Raw genomic sequence first — 19,338 nt, 5'->3', positions numbered from 1 at the left:
AAAAGGCGGCTCAGACATGAGTCATTCTGTCCAAAACAATAACTCATAACAGATTTAATGAATCTCCTCCTAAGTATGTTTGGCATTTCTTCATACTAATGGACATTAAGAATTTCTCACTGCCTCCAATTCTTCCCTTTCCAGATGTTAACCGAAATCCTTTACGTTTCCCCCCCTACGTGCACATGTACAAAGGTCTCACTGAAAGGAATGAAAACAAAAAGCAATTGCTGCTTATGTTTCCAAAAGATTGCTCCAATTTTCAGTCTCAAAATCTACAATTGCAGCCAGGTTTCACAGAAATCCTTTACAATGGGACATTTTAAAGCTGTCTACTTTCTGATGGTTTTCAGAAGCTTAAGCACTCAATTTTCTAATTACTGTACTGCTCCCTGCACCATGCTCATCTGAAAAGCCACTCTCCTCTTTTTAGTGCATGCTGGCTTTTGGTTAGGGCTCTTGAACATAAAATGAGAGCTCTGCAAACAGCAATGGTGAGGTTTTAAGAGGACAATGAATGTATAAGCCATTTGGGGCATCTGGAATCACAGCTGGCTACGTACATTTTCAAAACAGTTTGCATTAAGAGACTGTACTTATCACTTTCTGCACCATGCAAGTTTGCTAATGCAATTCTGATCACTTCAATATGACTGGTTTCCTCCCATTGTGATAAAAATTGCTTGATAAGATACACAGAATACACACGTCAGACAGCTTTTCCCTTGCACCAAGTAACAAAGCTTCTGTCTTGTATCATGTACACAAATGCCAACTCCAGGGATTCTCCTTGAGGGAAGCTGTCCATACACCACAATGAATCATGCATTCAAATATGATTCAGTTCTACTGATGCTTCTTTTCATCTCCCTCTTTGTTTCAATGGTCACATACCTCTCTTATTTACAGTGTGACAGTTCCCTCGTCACAGCACGACACAGAGTTTCACAAGCTAAATCTAAGGCTGAATTCCAACTTTGTCACAAAATAAGGCGTCAGTATCACTGCAGGGCTGTTAGCTTTGATTTTTGCTCCTGCTATGATGACCATCTTTCTTTGAAACTGAGCACAAGTGACATCCAACAAGGCTATGGCTGCCAAATTTTATTTCTTTGGAGTCTCTGAGTAACATCAAAATGACCTACTAACTAAAATAAACACTGGGAGACTAGCCTGAAACAAAAGCTGACCACTCAATACACAAAGAAATAGAATTTGTATCAAAGACACCATTAACAGCTTTAGCTGAGCCCTTTCTCACTGTAACCTCAAAGCGAGAAATAAATTAACAGAAGAAAAGATAATGAAAACCTTTGTTTTCCTCCCCTACTTTTCTTTTCTTCTGGAATCCAACATCAATCCAATTTAGAAGTACTATCAGCTTCTTCTGAAAGGATTATAAATTATCAGATGACATAAAATCCCCATGTGCATGTGCACATCCACCCAGCTTGTGGTTTAGACTGTTTAGACTGTATGACTCCACTCTGAGTGCCGATTTCCAGCCTGCAATCCCTTATTCTTCCAAAGAAAGTAACAATGAAATTTAAAAGAATTAAACTTGTTATTAATTTTGAAGCTTGTTGAGGAGCTTTTCTACGTGTTTTTCATTTCCAAGTATATTCAAGAATGTATATTCACCTCAGAGAGGCAGCAAATGGAACCAACTGTATATGAATCACAAACGTTCAGCAAACCTACAAAATCAGGAATCAGCTATATCTAACTCTACAGTCCTACTTCACGGTCATTTGATTTTGCAGCCTGGCTGTAATTAGATATACTTTCCCCCCTATGATCAACTGTGACTGCGGAGCTGTTAAACCCTGAAGCCAGGCAGTGTGCTCTTCATGCCAGCTGCTCGTGAGATCAATGCTGCGATCTAGAACGTCAGCTCTGAAGGGATAATGTTGTGGGAGCTCTTTCAGGCAGCATCAATTTAACACTTGGTTTCAAATCATCAATAAAATTTAAGTGGAAACCTGCCAGTGCAGAAAGCCACACCGGCACACTGTCTGGGAAAAGGTTTTGTTTTGTGGCTTGATTGTCCTTACGAAAAATAAACTCATTAAGAATGACTGTCACTGAATGTAGGCAAGGATCTCAACAAGGAAAGCTGATCAGTTAAACCCTGTAAATTGTTCCTCAAGTGCTAAGACCTCACTTGCGAGTTTTTGCCCCTATACTTACAACGCATCCATATTAAAGTTAGCACTGCCTGTTCATTTATGAATAGAAACGGTTTTTCCAGCCATTAAAATTCTCTGCTGAACTTGTGCATTGTTCATTTACTCCTACGTGCTTTATTGTCACAGCTTACCTAAGGTGACACATGTTATCTCTTGTAGTGTGTCTTCCTGGCAAGTCAGAACCACTTGATTTTGCATTTGTGACAGGTCCACAAGAAAATTCCACCCTGGGAACGAGCTGGCAAAAATACCATGCTTGTCAGATCTGGTGTAAAAGTTTGCCTCAAGCAACAGATGAGAAATACACTGACACTACTACCTGCACTCCAAGTATCAATTATTTACATACAACTTCAGGAGTGGATGCACCCAGCAGAACAAAAACTGCTTGCTACTATCAATTTTAAAGCCTCTCTTCATTTTAAATCAAACTAAATTGAGCCACGGAAATCAAGAGTTACAATAACACAAGGCAAGGGAGCACATGATAGAGAATATTTTCACAGAGCAGATAACCAATGCACAGCTAACACGACCTAGTTTTTGACAAAGTTGTTTGAAAAAATAGTGTTAACACCGAACCAATACAAGGTAGCTTGAACTGAGCACACATAACAGCAGTTTTTCTCCTCCTTCACAAGGAAAGGGAAGCCGACTTGGAGAGTGAGGTGGCAGCACCCACCTGTGGTCATTCCTGCATGGAAGTGACCTCTTATAGCATTTCCACAGACTGAAAGTAGTAGCTAGTACTGTTGCTTCAGATTCCCCGCTCTGTGTTTCATTCTGTGTTTCATTTGAATTTTCACACAGAACCCCAAATTACAGCATTTCTAATTTCAGTGAGATTGGTAAATCCTCACAGGCACCTGTGAATAAATTTAGGAGTAACATAAAATGATTGAAGTGCCCATTCTTACGAATGTTTTCTTCTCTATTAGAAGAAAAAGTTACAGTTCATTGAAATGAATTTTATTCAGATATACCAAAAGCCACATAGTTTAGAGACGACCTTTGCAATGGATGGAAAAGCAGGATATGTGCATTTTGTTCCTTGCTAGAGATGAGGCTTCAGGCAGCTCTCTTATTTCATCCTTGATTGCCTAAACACTGTAAAAATGAGGAAATTTTATAATACCTTCCAAAGTAATAGTGCTATCTACCCCAGCAAAGTCACCTGAAAGGCCTGCCTGGAAGGTCCTTTGAGGTTCCCAGATCCAAAATGCTGCTACTTGCCAGGAGGGAAGAAGAAAAACGCTATGATAAGTTGGGCACTTGTCATCAATGAGGTGTCAAAACATCTCATTAAAGGTCAGGTTCACATAAGCGTTTTTGGAGGAAGTCAAACACAAACCAGATTTCCTGAAAATTCTTGATGAGCTGGGCAGCAGCTGTGCATGCCTCTATTTCAAAAGCAGATTCTTTATCTCAAAATCCTTGTGTTGCCTACAGCTAAGACACTTCCCATGCCTTGGAATATGCCACTTGTGAGCAAGATGAACTGCTCAGCACTCGTTTTCAAGCCCTGGGAAAGTAAAAATTGAGGTATGTGAGGGTGTGCCTTGGTGAGATGACTGAGATGTGTTTGGAAAGCTTACTGCACAGCAGGACCACGGGGCTCTGCACATCTTGCACTACCTGTTTGATATTTCTAGCAGTTCTGCTGGTGGGCCTTGTGTCAGAGTACAAGCTAAAAGGTTCAGAGCTCTCACCCAGAAAGTGGAAGACTTGTGTTCAGTTTCCTGTTTTCTCTGAGAGGATTCAAAGGCACAACTCTCATTCCCTCATCAGTGAAGACACCTTGAGCATTTCCATCTGACAATGTCCTTGCGACTATAAAGTGAAATCATCTGCTCAGGAAAGAAAAAAGGAACAGAAGGAGGAATGCAGGTTTATGTACAAATCCACCTTCTCCTCCACTTTGGCTGTATCCCTTAAAAAATATTTCTCAGAACCACAGTCCATCTCTTAAGAAGCAGCTATACAAATGTACATGTTAAAAACTGCTTCAAGTTCTTTCATGTCACGTCACTGGGTCTCGATGGAAGCCTGCACAGCAGTAGTCTTTCTGAACAAATATTTGTCAGTGTCTCCCAAGAATTCCTTTCCATTTCCTAGACCAGCTTTGAAGAACTATGTTCTCATCTGAACACTGTGGTCCTGCACAGGAAAGATTTTTTTCTGTCTGAAATACTCCGTTAATCTTTCCAACAGCCACATCAGGGATAATAGCTATCACATGTTGTCGGTTCCTATCTGATTCTACTCTGCAAGAATCCAGTTTCTAGTCACCTACTTAGCTTTAAACAACAGGAGTTTTAAAAATGGAATAATCTGCAGATTTGGAATCTGCATTTGATTTTAGATTTTAGCACTGTAAGTGGGTGTTCCTCACTTAATGGATTGCATTGACTGATTTCAAGAATGTGAAGAACCACTAATACTACTTTGAATGAGGAAACTATATTCGGGATCCCTCTCTTCCATCCCCATATATCGAAGAAATACACTTGCAAGGCAAATCTTTAGTTCCCTCTTTTATCTACAGCATAATAGACACAAGATTCCTGCAGGGAAATACTGCAAAGGAAAGGTGCACTTCTATGCAGCCTCGCTGCAGCTGGATGTGTTTCTACAGGAGGTTTCTTACAAAGGAAAGAGAATGAATTATTTTTTCTCCCTCAACAAAGGAGGGAGAAAACCTTCAGAGGGTATATAATACAAGGAATGATGCGGACACTTGGAGTTTGACCTGTTAATAGCAGCATTTCAACACACTTTACACGTTAATTAGTCTCACTTCCTTCTAGTGCTGAAGTTCTCTCTGAAATTCACATACTTTCAACACAATATTTAAGTTCAATGCATTCATGTCTGTTTCACTTACACCCCAGCATCATGTGAACAAACACAACATCTTGCCCCTCTGTGCCAAATCAGAGTGCCAGCACACATCCTGATCCAGGTCCCACTGAGCCATCATTAGTTTCTTTCCTGGGCCCATACCGTAACCAAAACCAACTTAAAAAGAAGGACAGCATGGTGCAGAAAGCTCCACCAGCAAGCATTGTGGCCTTAGCACATCTGTCCCCATAGGCAGGCACAGCCCTGTGCTTGCTAGGAGAGTAAGCCCTGGTAAGAAGCACAACTTTTAGAGCCTGCAGGCAGCGCTTACAGCCTGCCACAGTGTTCTTTAGCACAAGTACTAGTACATTTTTCTTCATTTTCCTCTTCACTTACCATGTCCCTCTTCTGATCCTTTGGGGATACAGCTCTGCTCTACATTTTCATTTACTGAATGGAGGTCAAGGACTGCTGAGACAAATGAATTTTACGAGAAAGCATTACACTGTTGCCACTGCCAAAGGGTCAAGCACACAAGATGCACGCACATTTAGCTTTCAAAGGTACCCCAGCTTTTTCATTGTCAGTCTCACTGCCTGACAGTGCTGTGCCTCCTACAAACCCCCTCCTACAAACCCAGGACTGAAAGAAGTTAGCAGGGATTATATCTATCCTTCCCTAATACAAACTGCAGCTCCAACCCAGCATCGTGGGGTTGCTCTGGGACCAGTCATGGATTAAAGAGTCTCCTACAGAGACCAGGCCAGGGCATCATCACCACCAGGCAGCAGCTGCCTTCAAAGTGCAGCCATTGCCCTGTCTGTGCAATCAGACTGTATGTACATGAAGAAACAAAAATGTTGCAGGCTCATCTTCAACTTCAGATACAGCATGCAGGGAACAGGAGGAAGGATGGGAGATGGTAAGTAGTAGTGCAGGCAACACAGAAAAGAAAAACAAGTTTTTTTCTAGTTGTTCTCTCATTCCTCTTCATATAAATGCTCACCTACTGGGAAAAGTCCCATGATGGGACAGGCATTAGTTATGCAAGCTGAGGCATCAGGCTATGTTTCTTCCCAGCCAGTCCTAATTAACAAGATTAGGCTGTCCTCATATGTGTGTGCTGTTCCTGTCCCTTAGGAGTGTGTGACCATAAACTTTACATTTGTACTGCCATCACTTCTGCTCGCCACCGATTCAGAAAACAGAACTCTGCCAAATTAATTGTACAACACTGAGGCAGTGTGTCAAAACAAACAGAGAAGCAAACAAAAACATAGAGCCAATTAAAAACAAAGCCGAATATTTCAACATCACATGGACCATATCCAAATGGTGAGAAGAAACTAGCTGTTAGATATATGAAGTATAAAACGACGCTAATTTTACCTAAGCACTACTAAAGACACTTGAGTTCAACTTTTTTTACAGTATCTTAATGAACATACAGTAATTTAGTTGCAATCTACATTACTGTCAAAACTCCTACTTATAGAATAAACCTCTTTAAAATAAAACTCACGTAATTTATGCTTCCCTTATAAATTATAAGTAAGCTTGTAACTGATGAGCAGGAAAAAAAGTACTGCAAGGTACGATTTTTATCATAATTTGTATTTTATAACAACAGTGCATAAAAAAAGACAGGACAGGAAGATATGAAATCCTCCCAAATAGTCAGCAAGGCTAGAGTAAGGAAAGACAACGTCATGGGTCACAGTGCTGCCATTACTTACAGAGGTCAGTGCTGAATGAAGACCAGCTCTCACTCTTCAGAGCACTGTTCCTTCCTGAAGCTGACTGCACTGCTCCACAGTCACTGGGGCAGAGCCCAGCAGTACATCAGATCCTTTACATTCATTACACCACAAGTGACAATGCACCGATTGAGACTGGTGAAAAATTAGTATTAAAAATGATATATGCATTGTTTCTTGATGCTATCTGCAACTCTGTCTTTCAAAACTCGGAGACATCAAAGCTGAAGATGCTTCAAACATCCTTGACTGCCTTTTGCAAACTAATTAGGCTGCTGTCTTATGAGAACAGCATGTTGTGATGTGATGCTAAATGTAGAGCTGCATAATGGTGAACGGTCTACAACAGTCATTCAGAGCTGTCCTGTTTAGTATGAGTTATTTTCTATGGCTTAAATAAAGAAAAGGTGCAGGCTTTCCAGCTCATTTGCAAATCGGATTTCTGTAAATTTTCTTAACTCTAAGCATTTGTGTATTCCAGTACTCAGGTTCATTGGTCAAACCTGCACACACAATAACTGTATTGTGTATGCTGAAGCTGTCTGTGATGTCCGTTACAGGCAGTGTTACAGCTATGATGAAGCAGCAAGGTTTGCTAAAAGTTTCTGCAGAGGACAAAAAATCCATGAGCAAAAAATCCCCAAAGCAATAAAAAAGGAAAGCCAACCTGAGAATATCATGTCCTTATCAGAGTTTAAGAACAAAGAAAAAAATCAATATTCCCAGTTATTCCTTTTGACTATAGGAAAAGGAGAGAGCGCACATGAAATCTTGGAGCTGCATGAAGCATTCTACGTATCAAGGTGATCAAAACAACACTGGTGCCAGGTGTTTTGCCACAGCTCATCTTAGCCAGCATGGACCACGACAAGGTGATGACCCCAACGGTGATATAGCCAGGGGCTACTATGGAAGCAGAGACTTCTCGTCTAATAAGGAAGATTGGTAAAAACAGTGGATTGTGGAGGATTCTGCACAGGCACAAGCAGAATGTGGGAATTCCAGCCATGCAACGGTACTTCTCCCTGCTTCTGACAAGGACAGAAACCACTAACCTCAAGCACTGCACCGTATTACCCAAAAGCAGTCTGCTGTAAATCAGTGTTTTTTCCCTCATTTTCATAGAAAACACTCAATTTTGGCTGTAACAAAAAATGCTGGAAGACAAGAATTAGTTTTTAGGCCTGTCTGTTGCTGCAAATAATTAAATTCTATCACAGTGATTCACTTAAGTGCAGCCAAAGAGCCACCTTCAAAGCACAGAAACTTCACGGGGCCAGAGCAAACAAATGCAGGTTGTTCCACTGGCAGCAGTGAAAGCCTGTTGCAAATCTGCATCCCTTTTTCATTGAAAGAACAAAGGTGGGAAGGAATTTAAAGAGACAAGTATAAAAACATTCCTGAATTGTATGTGACATACTTCAAGGCTCAGTCAAATCTCTTTTCAATTAAATGTAAGAAACCATGGTGAAATTTTCATACTCTCAAAATGAAAAATTCACTGTTATCATGTTCTTGATCATCTGTGACATTCAAAAACATTGCCTAAGATGCCACCAGAAGTTCCTTTTGCCTATATTCTTTCAAAAGTGCATTTTAGCATTCACTGGTGGATTTATTTATCTGAAAACTGGACCTGTTCTACCAAGCCAGCAACTTCCACAGTTCAGAATGGATGTGCTGCTCGGAGATTCAGGAGGAAGCAACACTGCTCAGCACTTCCTCCATGGGTGGGCTCTGCTGTGACACCCACAGATGTGGGTGGCATAAATCACAGGTCTTCAGCAGGGCCCTCACTACTTGGCCATGACTCACCTCTGAGAGAGATTGAACAGGGTCATATCTTCATGGAAACGGAGATGCAACTGTATGCCGAGGCAAACTGAAACGTTTCACGGTCATGCCCGAATGTGAAATGCTAACATTTACACCACCTACTCACTTGACAGCATTTGGATCATCCCTCCACAAATGCCAACTCCAAATAAACCGATCTGGTTATGTTGGCTCAAAATGTTTGTTTGTAATTCAACAAAACTCAATTCTTACTTGCAACGGAACTCTTATCATTTTGGAATTTTTTTTTCTTCCCAAAATAGTCACTTTTGAGGGGGAGAAAGGAAAATCTACCCATAAAGATCAACTTTCTCTACTAAGAACAAAACACCAAGTTCTCTTAACAGAAAGGTTATAAGAGAATTTACAGAATCTTAGAAACGCTCCACTAGAAGTAAGGTATTATTGTGTGGTATTTACTGAAGCAAAGGTTTTTGCCCAGAGACGTGGTGAATGCCCCATCCCTGAAGACATTCAAGGTCAGGTTGGATGGGGCTCTGAGCTCCTTATGGAGTTGTAGATGTCCTGTTCACCACAGGGAGTTGGACCAGATGGCCTTTAAAGGTTCCTTCTAACACAAACAATTCTATGAATCTCGTAGGTACACTTATAAAACGATATATTTTACCCATCAGTGGCAGACATCCATAGAGGCATTGTTTATCCAAATGAATAAACAAAAAAATGCCCAGCATGTAAAAGCTCCAGCATGTAAAAGCTCCAGCCAGAATGCAGCGTACACGATTCTGACCATCTCTTTTCTAAGACACTGCATCTCACCGTGGATGCAAAGGATGTATCAGGCTGTTGAGGAATGTAACAAGAAGACCATTCAGCAGAAAAGGAATGTGAAAGCAGGAAAGGAATATGCATCTTCGGTTTCAGAGTGTATTCCGAGTGTCAGCTCTTTCAAAGGAGGTCTCTACGTTTTATCAGTGCTTTATAAGCACAGCTTACCTTTCTTGGCAAAGCAAACCCTATCAACCTTTGGTAGCTAATGCTGTGCAGGCTTTGAAGTCTTTTTGGAAGTTTGTCCAAGTGGCTTCTTTAGGAATGAAAAGCTTCAGTAAAAGCTCAGCAGCTTTAGATGAGCAATGTCATTGCTTTGCATGTGCCAGGCCTGATGTGCAAGGATTTACTCCCAAATCCGACTGAATTCATGTGGCTTCAGTGCTCTGCATGAAAAAGTATTTGGTTCCCTCACAAAGTAGAGTATGATAGAAATGCTTTGCTCATCTTGCACAGAAATTTGTCAAAAAATGACTCCTTTCAATGAAAAGCTCAGTTACTGCTGTTGCTTCTTAATGCTTTGCTGAGATCCCTTTCCAAAACAACAGCCGCCCTCTGATGTGCACCGGAGTGCAACTGCATGGCTTCACACTTCCACATACACGAATTACACACTGCAAATTCAAGTACCAACAAGCTGATATGCACAGAGGAAGTCATGTGTTCACATATAAGGAAGACTTATGTACATCTGCATAAAGAACACTGAAAATGCTTCACTGCTAAAAGAGATAACTTTGAAAAAGACACTACTGCTATTCTTCAAACAGTGGTAAAATGAAAGCGTCTTCATCAAGCAGTTGTGACACAATTTGTGACACAACCACTACTTCCCCACCTTTCTGAAGATAACTGTGTAAACCTATGAAGCACCTTTACATTCTGCTCCGCTAGGCAATGACTGAAGGCCACAAGTGGCCAAACTTAGGGCAGAAGCAGAAGCCCTGCTGCTGCCCTACTGGAAGAGCAAAGCCATTTTTAACTTGGGCATTGGGAATTTGCTCCAGATGCCATCTGAAGCCAGTTGTTCAATCCCCCTAGACTTCAGCAAGAATGGAATTAGATCTCAACGTGTTTGTGTGTCAAAACCACTTTCTTGCAGTTACAGTGCTCTCACCCATGACGTCTGCAATTTAATGGTACATTTTCTATGAAAAAGAGAAGCTGCATTTCTTTGAAAGGCAGCAGCAGTGAAGTAACGTTGACCAAAACAGATTAACAGTAAAACACTTACATAATTTCAAGTAGAGGAACCCTACAAAGCTTTAGCTCATTGGCACACACACGTTTCTTTCCCAGATTTCAAACAAACAGATTCCAAAGCTGACTGGAAGAATACTGGGAGAGGCCACCTTGATGGTGCTGCGCATCACAGTGAGGCACATAATGAACTTCATCTCATCATGGCTGCACCAAGGGCTGTGCTGTCAGAAGTGGCTTTTCCTGCTCACGCCGAGGTACCAGACAGCACCTCACTGTATTTTCACAGCACTGTTTCCGTTGTCAAAAACTTGTTCTGATCATTTTAAGTCACACACACTGTACGGGCAGCCCTCGAGGCATGTCCAAAGGTGAATAACAACAGATCAAATGAGAGCAAAGGGCCACCACCACCACTGACAATGCATACAACCCTTCGTGCAACCCACTCATTCAGAGATGTCCAAATGAGTAAGAAAAGACATATATGTTTCTTCACCATTATGTCACCGAGGAAAAAAAGATGCTTAAGAAGTTGTGCTCACTTATTACCTACCTGCATGCCCTTTATTTCACAAACCTTCAGATGAGCTGTGCTGTTTGAACCTACCTCTCTGAGCTCCAGCATTTAGCCCTACAGAAAAATGATCTAAACTTATTTCTGTCTCAAAAACTATTGTCTTATCTCCTCTAGTACATTTCTTACATTTCTAGTACAATTCAAGTTCATTTCTTCATTTGATGAACAAGTGCAGCCTATTTGACAACATTCTTTTTCCAGCTTCCTTGCCACTAAGACAGAAGCACACCACAGAATGCCTCCTGAAGCAATCCCACTGTTCAGCTCACCCCATACAAACCCTTTTCAAGACTAAAAATAGAACATAAGGCATTTCTGGATCGGATATTGATTGTTTTATTATTTTCCATTTTAACTGCATGCTATTTTTGGCAGAGAATACTTATGCTGGCCGAACACCAAAATTCATCTTCCCAAATATCTATATGTCAAAAGTCAATAATTCAAGTGACAGCATTTATGCTTAGATTCTCTGTTAACTATGATTAACTTTTGGGGTTCTGATTTTAAGAGACATTTGAAAGCAATATAGGCTTATTCATGGAAGTAATTTTCATCTTAATGTCTTAAGGTTGTGTTTTTGGACCACTTCACAGTAATAAATGAACATTACTATGCTGTTTATGAAGTTATATATAAAATGAGCAATTTTCCACATTATTAGTGCTGACACTCAGTGTACTTTAAAAGCTTTTTCCCCTTCTGTTATTTATATTACTCTTCTGTTTCTCTCACATAACCTTGCGGTATGGGTGATAGAGTCACACAGGCGTTTAAGATATCACTCTGGGTTATTCCAATCATTTCTCCAGAACTTCTTCCACCTTTGCGATTAAACCTGAGACAAATCATCTACTTAAAGCTTATTCTATTTGACAAATTTCTTTTAAATTAAGCAATACACTATGGGGAGGCAATTACCTGATTTTTATGTGCCCATTTTCTGTTATTTAAGCCATGCTACCACTCTTCTACAACTTCAGAACCTCATAACACTATTTAATAATTCCTTCCATTTCAGTAAATCCATACTGCTTTGTTTTCTCCACATTTCTGATATTAAAATGTCTCCGTGGATTGTGAGATCAAGCTGAAATGAATTATAATTATCATCACAGACAGAGCAAGCTTCCATATCCCATCGGCTTATTTTGCATGACTCTGATAGTATGAAGCAGGTGGAAAGTGAGTTTATTCAGCTAGCAGGAGTACGAGCAGATGGCATGCGAGGCACGGCAGGAGAAAAGGATCCTGCTCCTGCAGTACCCACCTCAGCAGCTGCCAGGTCTCTGACAGCTGGCAGGTGATGCTGCAAGTGAGGTAGAGCTTACAGGGCACTTCCAAGCCACTGACTCCTGACCAGTCGCAGGTAAAGCAAGCCACTCATGTTTCATAGCAGCAGCTCTGCTGAATGCCTCCTCAAATTCTCCTGATCTGGTGGAGACTGTGAGGCTTTTTGTATTCAGGCTGGAACACCCACACGTATGCAAAACCAATGCCTTATTCAATGCAAATGACAACCTGCTATCATTTGTCCCAATTGTCTTTCTTGCACAGAGAAACATTTAGAAGTCAAGTATATATTACATAAGATCATGGCAGTCTTGAGAAGCAAAAGACATCACGTCTTTTTCAGGAGGAGGAAAGTGGTGAATTAGTTTAGAGAAATAAAGTGTTTTTACTAAAACACTATTTTCTTCAGAAAATAAAAACAATGAGGGGGGAATCACAGAATCACAGAATTGCAGAGGGTGGAAGGCACCTCAGTTGACCACCGAGTCCAACTTCCTGCTAAAGCAAGTACCCTACAATAGGTTGCACAGGTAGGTATCCAGATGGGTCCTGAATATCTCCATAGGAGCAGACTTCACCATCTCTTAGGGCAGCCTGTTTCAGTGCTCCATCACCCTTAGTAAAGAAGTTCTTCTGCGTGTTAGTACAGAACTTCCTATGTTCAAGTTTTAGGCCATTACTCCATTACTAGCACCGAGAAGAGCCTGGCCCTCACCCATTTGCCTACCACCTCCCTTTACATATTTATAAACATTAATCAAATATCTTCCCTCAGTCTTCTTTCCCTCAGGCTGAACAGACCCAAGTTACTCAGCCTTTCCTCACACAGAAGATGCTCCAGGTCCTGCTTCAATTTTGCAGCCCTCTGCTGGACTCCTTCCAGGTGATCCGTGTCTTTTTTGAACTGGGATGCCCAGAATTGGACACAGTATTCTAAATGTGGCCTTACCAGGACACTGTAGATGGACAGGATCATCTCCCCCGACCTGCTAACCACATTCTTTTTAAGACACTCCAGGACCTCATTGATCTTCCTACTACAAGGGCACATTGTTGGCTTATGGCCAACCAGCTGTCCACCAGGATTCCCAGCTCCTTCCCTCCAGAGCTCCTCTCCAGCAGAATATGCACTGCCTGAACATGAAACCTTAAGAAATGATTCTGAGAAGGAAAAAAAATTCCATATAGATTTTCAGTTCCTTGGTATGTGTGTTCCTGTCCCATCATTTTCAATTGCATCACTACAATCCACATGGGCAAATTTGGAACGTGGATCCAGGCCGTAACCTCTGCTTGCAATCTAACCAGGGGGAAAATGTGTTCATTATTTAGAAGAAATTAGAAAACATATACATTAAACAACAGCACGCATGGTTTGCTATGTTTATTTCATTATGCTTTAAAATATTTTATGCCTCCACAGCTAATTGGCATGTTTTCTTAGCAGAGCAAATAGATGTTCAGAAAACTCATAAATCAGACTAGCTGTGTTTACAAGCTGTGTTTCTGTATCAGATGCTTTCTATTTTTGCCCAGAGAACCAAGCTGTTGAAATATCCAAACTACAATGGCACTCAGCCTTACTTGTGTGAGACTCCTCATACAAAAATATGTGTTTTCCTATTTCAAGGCTGCAGCAGAGCAACACCTGAACACAACACTCAGTGAATTGTTAGCTGTGCAGTTAAAAAAACAAGGGGAACTTTTTCTGTGGTAGAAGGAGCACTTTCTTGACCCCTTTTGTTCTCCAATGTTCTTACAGGATTTCTGCAGTCACTTTGCTGTGACTTAATGGGGAAGAATGGCTCACCACCAGAAAAGGGAAGCTCCCATAACAGCCTGTAGAAGAGCAGAAGAAAAATGGGGAATTTTCTGTAGGATAGGCTCGCAGGTTGATGGGGAAAAAAGAAAAGAGATGAAAGCAGAGATGGACATCTTTGAATTCCTCAGCAGGCACCCATGGTGGAGATAGGTAGAGGAAGTGTACATGAGGCTGAATGTGCCTCAGTCCCCAACCAGCGCACAAGACATTGCCACTTGTTGCCTCCAAGGAGCCCACGTCAGAGGAATAGGCTCCTCCATCGTGTTAGAAGTCTCAGAAATTTAATTCCCACCATGAAACGTCTCAATTTTCCGAAGAAATCTTGTGAATCTTGACTCAAACTATTTTCAGCCCTCAACAGTCGTCCTCACCTCCTGCAAATTCTCAAATGCCAAATCACCCTCCAGGGAAAGCATTCCAAACGGAGCATCCAAAGGTCACATCTGGAAGTGTCAGGCTATACTTCAGCTGATCAAGAGTATCCCTACATGCACATGCAATTGCAGCGGACTTCTGCATTGGCAAGAGTCTGCACACACAGAACTAGCCAAGGCTGAAAATCTGGCCTTGACAGTCAGCTCCCTATCTACTGCAGCCCAAAGCACTGCATTTATTTACTGCATTTTGCCTGCTTTCTGTATATCATCCAGTAATATCATATGTGTATATCATCCAGTAGCACTGAAGCCCTGTGCTGTAGTGAACAAAGAAACAGAGATAGACACAATAGCAAAACTTAACTACAAATAAAGTCATTTTTGATTTATCAGTTTCACAGGAATCTATGTGGGGACAGAGCTCAGTATCAGTTGCACTTGTGATCAAGAGCTATTAGCATTTGAATTAAACTCACATCTGGAGTGCTTGTTGAACCCCTTCTTCATAATACTAGCTTAGAAAAATACTATACCACTGAAAACATTTCAGAAAGAAAACAACTTGTCTCTAAAAATTTTAATGAAATTCTTTTACTTTAGTCTCCTAAGTAAAAAAGATCATTGTTTCATTGAGAAATCTGCATTTCCTTTTCTTAATGATTTTTAAAAAGCTCCATGTTGCTATTACCTGAACTGTGCTGTTAATATTCCAAACAGCACTCTTCAAAAAGCTATTGATATACCAATGCTGCAAAATAGCTTATATTCCCTAATCTTAAAGATGAAGCAGTGCTAGTATTAAAATGGAGAGTGCATCAGAAGTTGAGATCAAATGCTGAGCCATACAGTTAGAGCACCTGGAGGTAAGGCTCTGGCTTGCAGCTATCTCCAGCATACACTTGGGAAAAAAGACAGTAATGACTCTTCATTCCCATCTAAAAGATTAATAGCTACTTTGATTATTTAATGCTTTACTATGCAATAATTATGCCAATATTTCCTGGCTTCCACCTCAAAGGTTATAATCAAATTTAAAACTAAATATAGTTGTTTGCTTAAGACAGAGATAGCATGTTTAGCGGGAATCGTGCAATTAATGAAAAAAAAAAAAAGAAAAAATGGAAGTTTTCAACTTCCATTGCACTGGCACTGCTGTGTAGAGCTGTTGGTGTCCCATCCTTGGAGGTGCTCAGTGCCACGGATGGGGCCCTGAGCAGCCTGGTGTTGTTTGGAGCAACCAGCCCACAGCGGGAGTTGGGACTGGATGGGCTTCGCTCAAGTCACTCTGTGATTCATATTCACATCTGATGTAGAGACCAGCTGCAACAGCTGTCAAATGCCGTTTCACGGAATCTAGCTCTTAGTTTTTCAACCCAATCCAGTTTAAAGATGTGGGTTGTTTTTTGTTGTTGCTCCTTGTGTTTTTTTAGGTACAGTGAAAACTAAGTTATAGTGCAGCCTATCAGCTGGGTCATGTGTGCACAATACATACAAAGAACAGATAATGTTACTTGAAATTTCTTTGAGAAACTTGTTCCTGCCTTGCATGTCAGTCCCTAGGCTACTTAATGCTAATTACATTGAAAGTGTATAATGATGTATATTCAAATACATAACAAAGAAATTTCTGACTTAAGACCATTGAGAGCAACAAAACAAGGGTGAGAGATTACACAGCCCCAGTGCCTGCAGTGTATGTTAGGAAAGGCAAGATGCTAGGAGCTGGAAGACCTACTGCCAGGTCTGACTTAGTTTTACCTAATTACTGTGTGACTCTGAATTTTCATGCCATAATGTCACTGCAAGCTAATTAAAATGTGCTGTGAAATTATTTATTATCCTCCACCTCCTGTAGAGTACAAGAACACACTGTTTATTTAGGAAGGGAAACATCCTTCTATCCATCTCTGCATGTGAAATGTTACGTGGTTTTAGGTAGAATATCTGTGCTTCAGTAATTACAGTATTCCTGGATACATACCATCTGTGCTAATCTAGAAGGTATCTGCACGAAAACATCCTATAAATAATTATCAGTGATCAGACGACAGCCCTTTTCTTTGCAGGTATGCCAGAATACTTTGAAATGGGATAAAAACACACACACACACAGCAAAAAGAACAGAGAAGCTGTAAACGATACCGTGAGAAGAGTCTGGCCACTAGGGGACACTGTCACGTCATTTCAAGAGTACGAAGAGAGAAATCTTTCCTTCAACACCATTAAGTCAGATTTAGGTACAAAAATGAACTCCCAATGCATTAGCTGCATGCTTCCTTACAGTAGAACCAGAAGGAATGAGAGAGACATGCCCAAAGTAACACAGTATCTCATAACCATCTTACATCGTAGTCTATACATCTTAGGCATAATATCTAACAACTTAACTAACAATATAAATTCTGGTGCCTGCCTTTCTCAGTAAAATATTGCCCTGGTATCATTGCTGCAGCTTAGATAAGCCATTACTGCTCCACTGCTGTTGCTGACAAAACACTGGAATGCCTGCAACCTCAACCATAGCATTCACAGAAGAACATGTTCTGCCCCAGCTCTTCTCACACTAGGCAGCACCTCCCAGGTCTTCTCTGAAAATATTGGAGCCCATTGAGAAGACAACAGCACTGAACTCAAGCACAGATAGCAAAATCTAATTAATTCTATATGCTGTGTGCTTTCCAGAGCCTGCCCACATCTATCCACTACCAAACATGTCAAGACAATGAGCAAGAGTTAAGCAGACAACTAGAAAATCAACGCAAAACCAGATTTAACAGTCACAGAGAGCTTCTACCTGCCTTGAGAAGATTAAGGTGCAGTTAAACCTCTTAAAGACAGTCAAAGAAAAATCCATTTATGTTGTTTCTATCCATTGTCAACAGTAGTTCTTAAAAAAGTGTATGCACATCCAGAGTGACTTTTACTAATTTCTACTATTGGGATTCATTTATGCATGATCTGCAACTGCCAAGAACAAGCAAAGCAATGACAGACGAGAACTGCATATTTACAGCACCTTGTGTAAAGCAGGAAGCAGGGTTTCCAACATTAACGACAAACAGGAAAACAGGAGATAAAAGGATGAAAAGATAATAGTGGAAAACAAAGAGATGGATATGTGTTTTTCTGTTTCAGCTGAATAGTTTGGCTTCATAAATGAACACTTCGGGCTGTTTCTGTATGTGCTGAAAGCTGCAAACTGATGTCCCTAAACACCTGAAATCTTTAATGCTATCTACCAAAGCACCATGACTAAAATGTTAACGTCTATGTTTACAACGAGATGAAAGTATCTCCAACAGGTACAGAGTTATATTTTAAACCAATGATTCCATTTAATGCAATCTTCTGTTATTATTATAATTATTACTAGAAGGTGCAGGCTTCCTCCTTCTTTTGCAGTACCTGTCTGGATAGACTGAGTACATACATTATATGATGAAGAGAATATGCAATTGCTAAATGAACACACTAAGCAGCAATCTACTTGAACTGGGTGGCCCAGACATCGAATTTCACTTCTGTTAAATGACTTCATGTGCTTGAATTCTCACACGCATAGGAAATAGGATTTATACCAACTACAAACCTAAGATATTGCTGTCTAGAATGGAGCATGCTACATTAGAAAAATCTAATTAAAAATAAGCATTAGCTCTGTATATTTTGTCCAACTTCAATATTTGAGCCAGTAATACAGACCTGATCTCACCAGATGAAACCCCTCTGTGCCCTGGCAGATGACAGGGCCCAACAGTCCCTAAACACACAACAGTTAAGGGCCACTGCATTGATTGTGTCAGGAAAAGTGATCAGACATTTTTTCCTCTATTGGAGTTCTTTTACTCAGTTTCTTTCTCATTTCAACCTCACTGGGCATTCTCCTTCCTGAAGCAACGTACAGCACTCATTCTAAAATTCAGATAAAGAGTGAAGGCTTTGGAAGATTGGAGAACAGATTTCTACATCAAACTGTCAAGAGATAATCACAAAGAAAGGTATGGGTCAATAGATGTTATGGGAAAACACAAAGTAACCTAAGAAGCTTCTGACACTCTTCCAGTAAAGCTGAGAAAGGACATTCAATAGTAAGTTAATAGTGCTCACACAATTTTCTGAGCTTGAGCCGTGGCAACTGCTTGGGTTGAATGGCATTTGCCTGGTCAGAGCTGAAGGAGCAGGTGTGCAGGCTCTGGAGTCTTCCCAAAGGGAACTGAGCACATCCTCTCAGGGTGCAGCTGTGGTCATGCACTGCTGTCCCTTGATGCTTCCCAGCACGAGTCAGCTGTGAGTGAAAACTGCCAGTTCTATCAAGCGGAGATCCAGTTTCCAGAACGACCAAGTTAGCTCAAGCTCCTTAGAGATGCTTGAGACATTTTCAGAAAAACCCCTGGAGAGCTGATCGGAGTGGCTTTGGCCAAAGGCATGGATTCGGTCACTGCAGAGGTCTCTTACAAGTCAAGGTATTCTACAGTTCTGTGACCCTTCTCTAATTAGTTAAACTAACCCAAGTGACTAAAAGGAACTGGGGAACCTCCTCTTAAAGTTGGCAACCTCCAAGGAGACACACTTATCGATACTGATAGAAGAGTTAGAAAAGAAACTGTGCACAGTCTTGGCTACTCTTCTCCCATATACTGACAATCCCATCTA

At 40.8% G+C, this 19,338-nt stretch overlaps 1 protein-coding gene across 5 annotated transcripts in view; it reads right to left on the bottom strand.

Moving 5' to 3' along the window:
• PCDH15 (protocadherin related 15) overlaps positions 1-19,338 on the bottom strand; it is a 669,788-nt gene that overhangs the window by 453,246 nt on the left and 197,204 nt on the right. The window lies entirely within an intron of this gene.

Source organism: Tympanuchus pallidicinctus, unplaced genomic scaffold, assembly GCF_026119805.1.
Source record: "Tympanuchus pallidicinctus isolate F22 unplaced genomic scaffold, pur_lepc_1.0 scaffold16, whole genome shotgun sequence".
Classification (NCBI taxonomy): domain Eukaryota; kingdom Metazoa; phylum Chordata; class Aves; order Galliformes; family Phasianidae; genus Tympanuchus; species Tympanuchus pallidicinctus.
This window is presented reverse-complemented; position numbering and strand designations above follow the sequence as displayed.